This window comes from Nuphar pumila, chromosome 9 (genome assembly GCF_984573655.1).
Source record: "Nuphar pumila chromosome 9, dmNupPumi1.hap1.1, whole genome shotgun sequence".
NCBI lineage: Eukaryota > Viridiplantae > Streptophyta > Magnoliopsida > Nymphaeales > Nymphaeaceae > Nuphar > Nuphar pumila.
This window is the reverse complement of record NC_143257.1, coordinates 24,452,993-24,466,663: the sequence shown is the minus strand read 5'-3', so window position 1 is coordinate 24,466,663 and position 13,671 is coordinate 24,452,993.

Genomic DNA, 13,671 nt, shown 5'->3' with positions numbered 1-13,671 from the left:
AGAACGGGCTGATGATTTTCAGAAACCAATTACAGCACTCTCCAACATCTCCACTTTTGAATTGACTCATGATTCTCCCAAGCATCAGGAAAAGTTGGATGATCTATTAAGAAAAATCAAGGTGAAGTCGGGCACCACGCCCGAAGACATGGCGCAGATTGTAAATCAAGCGATGACAAACGCGCCTATTACCTTTTCAGATGAGGACTTGCCAAAGCCTCATTCATTCCACAACAATGCATTATACATCGTAGTCAGGACCCGGGGCATGACTGTCCCGCATGTGCTCGTTGATGGAGGCAGCAACCTCAATATTTGCCCAGAGATGACAGCAAAAGCACTAGGATTGAAAGAGGAAGAATATGTGCCTGATCCCATTACCATCTATGGTTTTGACAATCACGGGCAAACTGCCAAGGGCAAGATCTTCTTAGAAATCTTCATTAATTACTCAGTGCATACCGTCTTATTCCATGTCGTCAATGTGCCGCCAACTTACAACTTGTTGTTGGGACGAACATGGATCCACAATGCCAATGTCGTTCCATCAACTCTCCACCAATGCATCAAATGGTCTAAAGGTGGAATGATCACTATCGTTTTGGGCGAAGACCCTGAAGAAAGGCTGCCACAGCCTATGATTCCTCGTCCAACATTCACAGCTGATATTCCAAGCATCCGAGAAGCGGATGAAATCAGTCTTAGCGACAGCCTAGAGATGCTAAAACTGAAAGATGTCATGGATGAAGAGAATGTTGCAGCCACGGTCCAATGGCAGGGACCTTGTTTTTTCAAGTTAGGAGGACGCATTAATTACACCTCCTTCAAAGATCATCCCTTATTTCCTCAGTTTGCTAAAGCAAGAAAGGGATTCGATCTGTTGATCAAACATGGATATCAGCCATTCCGAGGCATGGGGAAAGATGAAGACGGCATGATAGAGCCCATCATTCCAGTTCTGCATGCGGACAGTTCAGGGTTGGGGTTCACCGGCCAGGATTCCAGCAATAAGACAGTTTTTGTCAGAGGAAGCCAATGAAGAGATGATGCCTCAGTTTTCCTGCTTTCTTTTCTCATCTTTTGTTAATCTTGTAGGGACAATACAGTCCCATCTTTTGTCAGTGTCTTGTAAATACTTTACTTCAATCAATGAAAGATCAAGCTTTTCTTCATATTCGAGCATCTATCATTTCCTTCTTATACTTTGTCTATGTCATTGTTCTTTGCTTTATACAAAAAAATTGATTTGGCTTGTACTTTCTCTTAAAACAACCTTTCTTACATTTTCAGGACTATTAACTCCTGAATCAATGGCAAGGTTTGTTATCAATCCCAAGTATCTAAAATTAGCAAGGTTTCTCGAGATGAAAGACAGAGCAGACCGAAGAGCCAGCCGAATTTGATTCCACCATTCAAAAATTGCCAGAATTTGCTCACATTCAGAAGCAGGATGAACCATCATCTTTAGTTCAAGATCCAACTGAGGATATCAACATTGGGTCAGAAGATGATCCGAAAATTCTCAAAATCGGGTCAAGTCTAAGCGAAGTCGAAAAAGCTAGACTCATCCAATTCCTCGAAAAGCATCAGGAAGTATTTGCCTGGACTTATGAAGATATGCCAGGATTGGATATCAAGCTGGTTGAGCATCGACTCAAGTTGAAACCAGAAGCCAGACCAATCAAGCAGAAATTGAGGAAATTAGACCCTCAAATTGAGCAACAAGTCAAGGAAGGACTTGAAGATTTATTGAAAGCAGGCTTTATCCAAGCTATTGATTACCCAGATTGGTTAGCAAATATCGTGGCAGTCCCTAAAAAGAACGGAAAGGTTCGGATTTGCATTGATTTCAGGGATCTCAATAAGGCCACCCCGAAAGATGATTATCCGCTTCCCAATATTGACCTGTTGATCGATAGCACAGCGGGTCATGCCATGTTTTCTTTCATGGACGGATATTCAGGTTATAATCAGATCAAGCTGGTTGTTCGTGATCAGTCCAAGACTTCATTTACTACACCATGGGGGACCTTTTGCTATACAGTCATGTCATTCGAACTCAAAAATGCCGGGGCAACCTATCAAAGAGCGATGACCGTCATTTTCCATGATCAAATGCACAAGAATATGGATGCATATGTGGATGACATTTTGGTTAAGTCTAAAGAAGAAGAGGATCACCTTGATGCTCTTAGCCAAGTTTTTGAAAGACTTATCCTCTACAAATTAAGACTTAACCCTCAAAAATGTGTTTTCGGAGTTGAGTCCGGAAAATTACTCGGCTTCATTATCAGCAAAAAAGGGATCGAGGTGGATCCGGCTAAAGCAAAAGCCATTATTGATATGCTGCCTCCAACTAATCTCAGGGAACTGCGAAGCCTTCAAGGGCGTATTCAGTCTATTCGCAGATTCATCTCTAATTTGGCCATGAGATGCGAGCCTTTCAACCATTTGCTAAGAAAAGGAGTTAAATTTGAATGGGATCAGAATGTCAGCTCTCGTTTGAGCGTATCAAGCAATATCTCCTTAATCCACCAGTTTTGAAGCCGCCTAAGCTGGGAAAGCCTCTCTTACTATATATTTCTGTCAATCGGAATGCCTGTGGTGGATTCCTCGCGCAGTATGAAGAGGGCAGCCTGATAGAGCACGCCATCTACTATGTGAGCAAAACTTTCATTGATTATGAAAAGAAGTATTCTCAGATGGAGAAAACTTGTTTAGCTCTAGTTTGGATATGCCAGAAGTTGAGACATTACTTGTTGGCCTCTGAAATCAAGTTTCTATCGAAGCTTAACCCTCTCAGATACATTTTGGAACAACTGTTTCTTACTGGACGAATTGCGAAGTGGCAAGTCCTTCTAATGCAATATGACTTAGAGTATGTTTCTCAAAAGTCAATTAAAGGCCAAGCGATTGCAGATCAGTTGGAAGATTTTCCTTTGACAGAAGAAATCAAAGCAGAGGATGATTTTCCTGATGAGCACATCTGCAATATCCAACAACCTCTAGTTTGGAACCTTTTCTTCGATTGATCTAAAAATATGTTTGGCATCGGGATCGGAGTCTTGTTAATCATTCCAGAAAAAGAAATGATCCCTTATTCCCTCAAGCTTGGTTTCCAATGCACCCATAATATGGCCGAGTATGAAGCTTTAATACAAGGCCTCAAAATTGTACAAAGTTTCAGTGTCAAGAGAGTGCATGCCTTTGGCGATTCACTACTTGTTATCAGTCAAGTTAACGCTGAATGGAAAGTGAAAGATTCCAAATTGATTCTATATCAGAAGATCGTCCTAGCTCTTGTGGACAGCTTCGAAGAATTTCAGCTCAGTCACATCAGAAGAGAGCATAATCAGATAGTCGACGGTTTAGCCAGTCTGGGCTCCATTTTATCCTTCAAAGGCAGTGAATCATGTCGTTCTTTCGAAGTTGGCAAAGTTGAACAACCTGCTTTCGATTCAATTATGCAAGTAAACCAGGTTGATCAGAAGGAGAAGCCTTGGTACCAAAACATCAAAAATTTCATTAAAACTGGTGAATTTCCACCATAAATGCCTAAAAGGGAGCAATGTGCAATTCAGCGCATGTCTACCCGTTATTTCATTCTCGCCAATGTCCTCTACCGTCGTGGTTTCAGTTCTGAATATGCCAGGTGTTTAGACAAAGAAGAAGCTATGGAAATCATCCAAGAGGCACATGAAGGGATTTGTGGTGGCCATGTCGGCTATCAAACTCTCGTCAAACAGATCGTTCGAGCAGGGTACTATTGGAATACCATGCAGCAGGACTGTCATAGATTTGTGAAGAGGTGCGTCAAGTGCCAATTACACGCACCTTACATTCATGCTCCGGCCGCATATCTCCAGTCAGTTGTCTCTCCTTGGCCATTTTCTATGTGGGCTTTCGACGTTGTAGGCCCAATTACCCCTTCTGCTTCTAACGGCCACAAATATTTTATGGCTGCGACGGAGTATTTCACAAAATGGGTTGAAGCTGTTACTCTATGCACAGTAGAAGGCCGCCATGTGGTTTCTTTCATTCACAAGAACATTCTTTGCCGCTTCGGCATTCCACACGATATTGTCTCAGATAATGGAACCCATTTCAAAAATGAGAGAATGAAAACCTTCTGTTCTAAATTCAGAATTTCCCATCATTTCTCAACTCCCTATTATTCTCAAGGGAATGGCCAAGCAGAGGCCACCAATAAGATCTTGATTCATATTCTGGAAAGGACTGTGAAGACAGGTCGAGATTGGCATGAGCAAATTCATGACGCACTTTGGGCATATCGGAGCACCATTCGGACCCCGACTAATGCCACCCCTTCAGAACTTGTTTACGGAACTGAAGTGGTGTTGTCTCTCCATGTCCAGAAGCCCGCTCTCAAATTTGCTTCTCTTATAGAATTGTCACTTGATCAGTATCAGCAGCAGAGATTGGTGCAGCTAGATTTACTGGATGAAAAGAGACTCAAGGCAGCAGAGCATGCTCAAGCTTATCGACAGAGGATAGCTCGACACTATGCCAAGTCCGTCATTGAGAGAAAATTTTGAGTTAACGATTTGGTACTCAGATCAACGGCTCATCTCAAGCATCGACCACGGGGCAAGTGGTCACCCAACTGGGAAGGCCCTTATGTGGTTAAGGAAGCACTTCCTCGCAATTCGTATCGTCTAATCAACGCAGATGGAGTGGAAATGCTAGATCCCATCAATGCTCTGCATTTGAAGAAGTTTTACACCTGAAATGTTCATTCTAAAGCCTTTGTACTCTTCAAAAGAGTCATTTCAATAAAATAATGATCTTTTATTCTTACATTCCTCTTCATGATACTGGGGCATTTTATTGATCTATAATCATTTTTCTTCATCATATGCAGGCAGGATTAGACGAAAGCTCTTTTTCTGAAATTTTGTTAATTCCCATTTGATCTTGTGATCTTTATTTTCATTTCATTTGATTTACTTTTTAGCAAATTTTCTTCAAGCTATTGCTCATCTCTGTCAAGTTTTAACAAATTTTTCAATCTTATTAAAATTTTCATCTACCTTTATCTTTAAAATATACCCGTTCAGGTTAAGGGATAAACCTGATGCCACCTGTCAATGAGGTATTCTTTTTATTATTTCTCCCCGTTCAGGATAAGGGGACAAAATCCTGAAAGTCGACCACACATAATTAAACTATGATGGTCCATTAATTTTTACCAAAGAATCTTTATTTTCTGAAAAATTCACTTTGTTTAGCTCATCTTTACAACCCAGTCCTCGCACTAGGGTATTTCTTAAAATCTTTAATCATATATTGAGCTCATTTGGAGGATCCGACCCTTACACCAATAACTTTTTACATTCAATCTTTTGATCAAAATCTTTTTTTTCTACAAAATTCAAGTTCTGATTTAAATCTCCCAAAAGCTGATGTATTTCAAACATCCCAGTTTTTACTGGTCAGGTATTTCAAACGTCCCAGTTTTTACTGGTCAGGTATTTCCGAAAAGATCCAACACTTGTTGGTCATATATTCCAAACGTTCCAGCTTCTCGCTGGTCAGGTATTTCAAACGTCCCAGCTTTTGCTAGTCAGGTATTTCAAAAGATCCAACACTTCGTTGGGCATGTATTTCAAACATTTCAGCTTCTTGCTGGTCAGGTATTTCAAACGTTCCAGCTTTTCGCTGGTCAGATCCAACACTTGTTGGTCATATATTCCAAACGTTCCAGCTTCTCGCTGGTCAAGTATTTCAAATGTCCCAGCTTCTGCTGGTCAGGTATTTCAAAAGATCCAACATTCGTTGGGCATGTATTTCAAACGTTTCAGCTTCTTGCTGGTCACGTATTTCAAACGTTCCAGCTTTTTGCTGGTCAGATCCAACACCCGTTGGTTATGTATTTCAAATGTCCCAGCTTCTCGCTGGTCAGGTATTTCAAATGTTCCAGCTTTTGCTGGTCAGGTATTTCAAAAGATCCAACACTTGTTGGACATGTATTTCAAACGTTCCAGCATTTCGCTTGTCATGTATTTCGAACGTTTTAGCTTTCGCTGGTCAGGTATTTCCAAAAAAGATCCAACACTCGTTGGTCATGTATTTCAAATGTTCCAGCTTTTCGCTGGTCAGGTATTTCAAACGTTCCAGCTTTTCGCTGGTCACGCATTTCAAACGTTCCAGCTTTGCTGGTCATGCATTCCCAAAAAAAGAGACTCAGCTTTTGGTCGTGTATTTCAAAAGGTTCCAGCTTCTCGCTGGTCACGTATTTCAAAGGTTCCAGCTTTCGTTGGACAGGTATTTCAAAAAAAATCTCAACGCCTATTTGTCATGTATTCCAAAAGATTCCAGCTCTCACTGGTCATGTATCTCGAAAAGGTTCCAGCTTCCGCTGGTCACGTATTTCAAAGGTTCCAGCTTTCGCTGGTCATGTATTCCAAAAGTCCCAGCTTTTGCTAGTCATGTATTTTCCGGAATCGAAAATTGCAACTCAAGGTCTCATCAAAATCTATATTGAGTGATTATTTTACAAAGAATTCATGAAAACTTTGCCAATCTGCTAAAAGCATTTGTTGATTCTAAATATTCTTACTGTACAAAGAGAATTTCCTCAGACTACCTCTAGTATTTCTTTCCAAAAAGGTAAAACTTTCTGCGAAAAGAGGTAAAATTCAAATCTTTTCCTGATTGATCAACCAAAAGGAGGTAAGAAACGCCCTCGATATGATCAATAAAAGAAATCTTCAATGATGTTGAAAAGCCAGAAGCGAATTGATATTGATCTTGGCTATGGCGCATGTTTAAAAATGACTTTCTGGCAATCAGGCAGTGGAAATATCTTGAGCTATAAAAAGAATCCACTCAACCCATCTCTTCTCATTTTCGTTTAAAAGTTGCAATCAAATATCTACAAAAGGGATCTCTCAAATGTCGTCAAGATGAAGGCGAATTAAGCGAGTAGATCCCCGGGGCCAAAGAAGATTTGAAACATCTCCAAGATGACGGAGTTTGTGACGGATCCTTCCAGGGAAAGTTCGGATCACTGTCGAGATGAAGGCAGATGCGATGAACCTACCGACAAACCCTAAAAGATATTTGATTTCAGCTACATCTAAAAGATCTTTTTTGAGCCAATATCATATAGAATCTCTGAGATAAAAGAAGGATCAGAACATCTCCAAGATGAAGGAGTTTGTGACGTACCCTTCCTTGAAAAAGAGAGAAAAGTCAGGACATCCAAATGAAAGATGATGTGAAAAATCGAGAAAGCCCAATGACTCAAAAAGAATGCAAAAAGATCATCGTGGGAAAACACCCAGATATCAAACTGCCAAAGTTGCCAAAAGTCATATTTTCTCATGCAAAATTCTTTTATCAATATCTCTCCATTTCCTGCTTTTATGAAATTAAGAATATTTCTTCTATTCTCATATCAAGGAAATAAAAAACTTTCTTGAAGAAAATCATCAGCGTTAAAATTTTGAATTTAACTCTTAAAACTGAGGAGTTAACCTCATTGGAGGAAATACTCTAGGTAAAAGAGGGAATATCTTCGCACATACGTGCACATTTTTAAGCATTTGAATCAACTATAATTTTACCTTATTGGCAAAACTTTCTAGCTATTCCAAGAACGAAATAAACATTCGATATCTATTCTGATGCAACCTAGCGTTGTTTATATCTTCCAGAAGAGTTGCCTCATCCAGTTGAAGTATCTCTTCCTGTCCCATCGCGGTTTCTTCAGTCAAGGATTCCGTATGGTGTTCCCACTCAGGTTAAGGGTCAAAACCTGAATTTTCTGCGAGAGGTCATTGATTTCAAAAAGCTATTTTAGTCTCAGCAAATGAAACGCCCAAAATCATTCCTTTTTCCAAGCTTTAGGGAACACTATATTTTCCTCCTTTTGCAAACCCCTTTCGGATTTGTTCGTCCAAATTCCGAAGGTCCCGTTATGGTTTCTCCATTTGAGAAATCCGTATGGTAAATTTCCTATCCAGGTTAAAAGTTAACCCGGAACCTCGCTTCGCGAGGTATCTTTTTTGCAGGTTTGGGATAAACCTGAGTCTTGTTCTTACAAAATCCCTCGTTTTGACGAGATGTTTTCTTCCAGTCCCATCATGGCTCTTCCCATCAAGGAATCCATGCTTTGTATGTCCATCCAGGATAGGATTCCTACTTGAGCTTCATTTCACGAGGCATTTTTTTTCAAAATGTCCCATCAAGGTTCTCGTGTACTCCTTTCCTCATTCAAAACACTTTTTGATATATCTTTGTCCCATCCAGGTTAAGGGCTAAACCTGAATCATTCCAAAAAGAGTATCGTGTCTCATCCATGAGACCTGATCAAAATTCTCATTTCCCACCATTTCAGAATTTTATCTCAAAAGTCCCATCACGATTTCCTCATTTCTATTATTTGACTATATCATTTTCGAGGATTTCGTCTCCCCAAAACCATTCAGGATAAGGTTCTGAGCCAGAAAGGCCATATTTTCAAAATAATCTTTCCACACCCAGTTCAGATCTACTGACTGGGGCATTTTTCAAAACTTGGAGTGTTATCTTTGCCACTAAGCTCGGATTTCAACCGGCTTAGTAGCAAAGAGGGGCATCTGTGAACACCACAAATTTTTCAAAAGTTTTGTAAAATGACCCTTTTGCCCCCGGTCCCATTTTCTGAGAAAACTGAGGCTAAATTTTAATTATTCTTCAGACTTTCTGGATTAAATTTCACATTGATATATTCAAAATCAATTCCGGATCCGAATCCAGTGCTTTAAATCCGTATTCTCTCAAAACCCGGATCCTAATGCATTTTCTAAAGAAATTTTCTCAAAATAGCTTTTAAATTCTCTGAAAAATTCCCTTTTTGTAAATATTTTACAAAACACCAAAAAAAAATAGTTTTAAACCTTTGATTTCTTACAAAACTTTTGGATTTTATTCTAAAAATACAAAAAATAGAAAAATAACATAAAAACCAAAAAAATTAAGAAAAGCTACAAGGAAAACAGATTATTTTCAAGCTTTTTGAAGCCATTTTTACCTAAAACCTCATTCCTTAACCATTTTTCAGAAATTTCTTAAAAGGGGAACCACCTTTTTGAAATATCGAAAAGTTGCAACGGAGTCCTCCCGCGCATGCTCTCCCTTGATTCACCACCGTCGATCTTCAACAGTCGTCATTGTTCTTCACATTCCATCCACAGCGGACTTCCTCTCGAATCCTCTACTTTCCCTTTAAGAAGGGGTCTCTGAGACTCTGAAAAGCATCCATCAACTTCATCACTTCCCTGAAAATCGCTCTGACTTCCTCCTTCCCCTTTCCTTCCTGAACATTTTTTTTTTCGCGAACTGTTGAAGAACAACATCTCCTCTGCAAGAGACCACATCGCCACTCTCCCACATTGACTTCCATCCATTGCAAACAGCATCCGTTAGTGCTTCCCCCCCCCCCCCCCCCCCTCCATCCCAACCTCTCCTGAGGTGATCGAAGGAAGCCAGTTCCCCAAAACACCTCGTCCGGAAGAAATTGGTAAGCATTTTTACTCATCCCCAATTCTCTGCTGGTATTCTTTATATTGTCGTGTTTGATTTCTTTTTTTTTTTTACAACATCGTCTATTCGTTTTTTTTTCTTCAGATTTCGCCCCATTAAGACAACGTTGAGTGCTTCGGTTTGTTTATAACAACATCAACCTCTCATTTGCTAAATTAAACGAGATCGTAATATCCCGACATATCAGATTCTGGTTTATATTATTCTTTTTTTAGCGTCGGTTTATCCGGCATTTTTTTTGTTTTACCTTTGAAGTTTAATTTCTGTTCTTTTTTTTTTGTCTCAGTTCGATAATGATCTCTGATCTGATTTCAATTTCCACCCATTTTGCTTTCAATTTTACACTTACTTGATCTATGTTTAAGCGGAAATTGCCATTCCTGTTTTCCTTTAACCCTAAGCATATTGACTCCCAGCATTCGGTGAGGTAACCATTTGAATACCAGCCAAGCGATGTCCTGGGGCCAGACGCACGGAAGTGTGGCTCTCATTTATCCTTGGATGATGATTTTCAAGCCCTTGTGTACCCTATTTCGGGTTTCTGATTTCCAATTTACGGCCTCTCATGGTGCTCGACTTACTGTTTTGTTTTGTTTTATTTTATTTTTTTTAGTGTTATCGAGGCTTGTTTCTTCATCTAGATCTCACGTTTCTGTATGGTTTGGTACTTCACCCAACATCACATCGTATCACCTTGTTACAATATGTCTTTAAGTTTCTGTAGCCACTAATGATAGAATTTTACCCGGATGAACTAGAACTTTTGTCCATTCTCTGAGGCTCGAGATCATACTGTGAGTAAGTACATTGATCTCTATGCATAATAGTATTTAACTTCAGTATTCTTTTTTTTTTGTGTTCTTGTTCTCATTTATATTCCAACGATACATTGTAAATTTATTCACAAGGTTAACCCTCTTTTACGGATCAGCCCCATCCTAGCTGTTTAAACCTCTGTTATGTTATGCAAAAATATATATATATATATTTCCAGCTCCTCTGTGTAATATAACCTTTTCACCATCACATTTTTTTTAGTGATATTTTCATTCGCTACTTGATCCCCTGTATATTGACCAAACCCAAGTCGATGTTCCCTCTTTTTAAATTTCGAGTTTACACAGCTTGTTGTAATGTGATTACTTATGTTTCATGTTTCAGCTTCGCTATTGTGGTTCGTATCAATCATATAGCTTTCAGCTTCATGATATTAAGTCATTTAGTGCAAATATTTCCCCTATATCCCAGATTTCTTGTTCAATCATATAGCCAGAAATCTTCAATAGGAAGATCTCTGGTTTGTGGGACGATGGGCTCCATCTGAAGAAAGATTGCCTGATAAATTAACCCAACGTGGGTTTTTAGCGGTTAGATTAACCATATGTATGCTTGTTCTGGTAAGTTCATTTTTGCTCACTTGTGTTTTACATCCCCTTTATCTCACAATACACAACTTATTTGTGCCTGTCACTCACAGCACACACCATATTATCTATCTGTGTATCTTGCTCAGCAGGTCCAATGATTTGAACTTTAGCACCATCAGCATAACTCCTTTATTGATTCACGTCTTCGTCAATTCTCTGGTTGCTGTTAGACATTAATATTGTGTTTTTAGCACTTTAGATATGTGTTGATTGTTTGTATTTCCATATACATCAGCTTTTCCCAGCATCTGCATAATTTTTGTCTTACATAAATCACCTGGTATCATCTTCTCGGGTCTGGCCATTAAGGTTCTCCTGCATTGTTGGAAATCCTGGAATCCCATGACCATTTTCTTTCTTCTACCCATGCTATTTTCACATCGTATATGTGCTTGGTTATGCTCATTATGCACTACCCAAAACCCACGTCCCCATATCCTCAAAATTGCTCAATATGTTTTCTGGTGACTACTGTTCACCGCCTCTCTAGTTGATCTGTGATTGTCAATTCTCGATTGACGCCATTAGTATTCTTCGATGATCGATTATATGTCATTGTTTGAATCTGGCATGCATTTGACCTCCAGTAAATCTCGATTCAATCAGATTTATTGATTTTAAATCACTATGTATCTCACCCTCTGGCCAAATGTGAGTTTGGAATTACTTGTACCTGATCTTTCAGCAGTTAATTGGTGTGATTATCAACGGATCTGGATGCCTACAATTCACTGTGATGGGGCGATTGAGCCATGTTTAGATGCCTGAAACTCCTTGTGAATTTTCACTGCGGTTTGTTCTCAATTATGGATTTTCAGAGGATTGATTTTGCAAGGAATTCTCTACAGAATGTTAAATTGCAATTTCTAAGGTTTGCTTTGCTGAAAGTTTCATTGTGATTTTTTGATTGAATTTTGATAAATTCACTGCACCACTTAACACTCAGTTGGTGGCCTTCCATTTCGGGTAGAGAAGCATGCATTAGTATTAAGTATGAAGCTTCATCTGTGCCTGACTTACAGAACATTTGTCACTTCAATCCCTTTGCTGACATCAAGGGATCATTCAAAGACTTTGTTATCTCACCATCAGATAGTTCTGCAATTTTCTTTACATATGTAAGGTTCATCACAGCAAAAAGCCTTCAACAAGGTGAAGTTTACTGATATTTTGCATCTCAAAGGAAGGCTCTCAAAACTCATTCACTATATGCAGCTAATTACAGAGAATCACCAAGTGATTTTTTTTTAGTGAATGCAGCCCCATTCATTACTCACATGGCCTGTAACACTTGTACAAATGCACAAAATTAGGTTGCTCACTAACACCTGCTTATTGACAATACACCCGTGTTGTATTTTTTTACCTTGCATTCTGTCTGTCAACCTGACTTCATCCACTATAGCAGCACATCCCAGCCTATCACTATACTTTATTCTCTCTGTGTTCCAGCACTTTCACATGCACAATAGTAAGCTATACCCAGCAAGCTTCAGTACCTTTCACATTTGTTATACAACACCTCATCTATATTTTTCATGTCACTACTAGTTCCACTCACAGAATACTCATTGTTGTGACGTTTCACCTTCCCCTGCAACCCTTAGTCACATTTACTTGAGGTTATCTCCACATTTCAGATTCAGTTATATCTGCTTCCAGCACCACTCTTCTCCCATCACAAAACTGCCTGTACGGCTAAAAGGGGTTGTTTGCAGCAACCCGGACATGATCTGTCCCTCAGCACATCTCCCTATTGTACATACTCCCATATATATATATATATATATATATATATATATATATATATACATGTGAATATATATACTTATATACATGTGAATATACCTATATATGTACATATATATACATATATATAGGTATATACATCCTTTCCACCTTTTTCATCATTCATATCTTGGTTTATGAACATTTTTTTAGATATCCATGTGATATATGCCATTATTCTTCATGTTAATTCAGTTGTTTTGCAGGAAATATGTAGAGAAGGTCATTATTTGGAATTGTAAAATTGATTTTATGTGTTGTAATAGCTAGATTTGAATGAAAATTTACATTTCCTATCTTAGATAGAATGAATGAGCATTGTAAATATCATGAATTGCTTGTTTTCATGCATTTTGGCCTTTATTTCTCAAAATTCTCACTATGGTGAAACACGAATGGCACATGCACCATTTCGTAAGAGATAATAAATACTAAGTTGATGATCCACATCAATGGCCATAGTCAGGGTGTGGACAAAACTTAGCATTTTTATCTTTTACAAAATAACACTGGATCCATTTTCAAAATTCATCATGTTTTCCTAAAATATTTTCTTCTTTATCAAAATTTAACTGAAAATTAACTCAAAATATATACCAATGGCCATAGTTAGGGTATATTGAGGGTTAATTTCATTTTAAATTCTATAAAAGCACCCAAAAAGGTATTTTATCCTTCATTTGAACTTAGATATGACTATTATATAATACATTCAATGACCATAGTCAGGAGTGTATTATATCATTAATCTTATTTAAATTCATTTAAAGAATGAAATATGATTTTCAAATCCAATTTCAAACTTATTCAAATTCATTCATCATATAGGATAGAATTGCATTATATTTTCAAATTTTCTTTTTCAAAATTCCAAGTGATTCTTCTTCTTTATTTCTCAGATCAAATC